The 2,253-nt window shown below is 33.6% G+C and overlaps 1 long non-coding RNA gene across 1 annotated transcript; it reads left to right on the forward strand.

The window, feature by feature from the left end:
* The first annotated feature begins 1,415 nt into the window (after window positions 1–1,415).
* On the forward strand, window positions 1,416–2,253 carry LOC116416363. The gene is made up of 2 exons (XR_004226806.1): window positions 1,416–1,526; window positions 1,604–2,253. It is a non-coding gene; the product is annotated as an uncharacterized LOC116416363 (long non-coding RNA).

The raw sequence follows: 2,253 nt of genomic DNA on the forward strand, positions 1-2,253 counted from the left end.
GTTAATAACGTTTTAAAAAATGAATAAATTAATAAATAACAATAAATCAATGTATACATAAAACCATTTTGAGTCATATTAATATCAATATTCTATTATTTTCTATGTCATAACAATTAACATATAAACAAAAATATATTACATACTATGATTATAAATAATTATTAATAATATTATCAACTTTTGGATGTCATCTTACGTTATTCAAAATTTGGTCTGGCTGTAGACAACAAACAAAAAATAGTCATTCTCAAGAATACTACTGACCTTGTAAAAGAATTGCTTATTAAAGGGAGCACCAAACTCAATATAGATGCGTTCTCTATAGTATGCGAGGATGACGGAACAGAGATAGATGACGATGAAGTATTGGATTTATATGCTGGTCAAACATTAATGCTTCTACAGTTGGGAGAGAAATGGGAACCATCACCTAAAAAACAAGCTTTGATGGAGCACGCAGAAGATCCCTCGTTCAAAAACAATCAGCCAGCAACGCAAACTGAAGATACAGGAGAAGCAAATGTGAATAATGGAGATGAGCCGATAGATAAACCTGAGGAAACACCAAAAGATACATCTGATCCCCACACTCTTCCCAATTTAAGCAAAGAAGCTGAAATTTTACAATCAAAGAAGAAAGTAACGATACAAAATTTCCAAGTGCCCTGGGATACAATGGATCCTAATGTATTGCAGAAGCTAGAAGGCGAAGTTCATGAGGAGCATGTAGTCAATGCAGCAGTAAATAAAGTTATTGCTGAAATGTGATTCTTAGGAAAATTAAACAAAAGTGCATGTTAATACTCACGAGAGTATTCTCGCGTAATTTGCGAAGAAAGGATAGAATAATTTAAACACAAATAAAATCAGAAAAGAAATATAAATTATATTCAAAAATACAAATTGCGAAGCGCACTGCTCGGAGTTCAGCTCTCGACTGACTCCCCCGCAGCCGTCCTCGCAGACGATCGACGCTCGACCCCGCCGCTAGCCGCCGATCGTTTTTCAGTCGCTGGGAATTTCCAAATTTCCCTTCTCCACACTCATCCACACAAAAACTCTAAAACAAAGCACTCGTTGTCGAAGCTGTCCCCGCCGCCCGCGCTAATCCGATCCGCCATAAAACTCGAGCCCAACATCCGCGCCGCACAGCTCGGCTCAACAGCGCGGGCCCACGCTCGAGCCGATGCTATGCTGGTCAGATGCGCTTACTCGAGATTCGAATTCGAGCCTACATACTTTTCAACAAGGTCATACTACTTTGGCATTTCCAAACTTTAACCAGCCGAGCAAAAGATGACATTACAACCCAATTTATTGGAGATATAGATCTCTTTATAGAGTATGGGAATTCGAAACACTATCTTATTTATTTTATCATGGTCCTGTAAGTAATAAATATTTATTCAATATTCCTTTGCTGAAATAATGATAATAAATTAATAAATGTAATACAAATATTTTTTTTCAGATAAACTCTGATGTTATTCAAGTTAATGAGTATCCATTTGTAATTATAACAGGTAGTTAATTATATTCTAAAGATTTCTAAATATAACTATTTCAAGCGTTTCTTCTAATATGCTTTAATTTTTTTTAGAATTTGAAGAAGAAGAAACTGAAACCACTTATTCCATTGTCATAGATAAAGTAATATGTTTTACTTGCGACAATCTTTTGGAAAACATGATTATACTTGTAGTGTCGTATTTTGTTTTCAACAGAAATTACCATGCGTCTTCAGCATGTTTTATGGAATTCATTCAAATTTTTTCAAAAGATGAATCCTCAAGATGTAAAAGTAAATACTTTTTATAACAAATTACGTAAACTGCAAAGTAAAGGCTTGTCAAAGGCAACAGTTACGACAGCATGCGCCTAAAATATTTCTAGTTCTTAATATTAAGTGCTATACAAAGAACGTCTGAATCATTACAAAAAGTAGTACAAAGCAATGACGTACATAATTGCGATATTAGCAGATACATCACATACGACTGATTATGAATGATAATAATAACAAATGTAATAAGAAAATTACATAAACTGCAAAGTAAAGGCTTGTTAAAGGCAACAGTTGAGGCAGCATGCGCCTAAAATATTTCTAGTTCTTAATATTAAGTGTAATTATTAATATACAAAGTATATTCTATAAGAACGTCTGAATCATTACAAAATGTATTGTAAAGCAATTGACGTACATTGTAATAGTGATATTGAGATATTTCATTAAAAAACTATTAAAACTGA

Source organism: Nasonia vitripennis, chromosome 2 (genome assembly GCF_009193385.2).
Source record: "Nasonia vitripennis strain AsymCx chromosome 2, Nvit_psr_1.1, whole genome shotgun sequence".
Classification (NCBI taxonomy): Eukaryota; Metazoa; Arthropoda; class Insecta; order Hymenoptera; family Pteromalidae; genus Nasonia; species Nasonia vitripennis.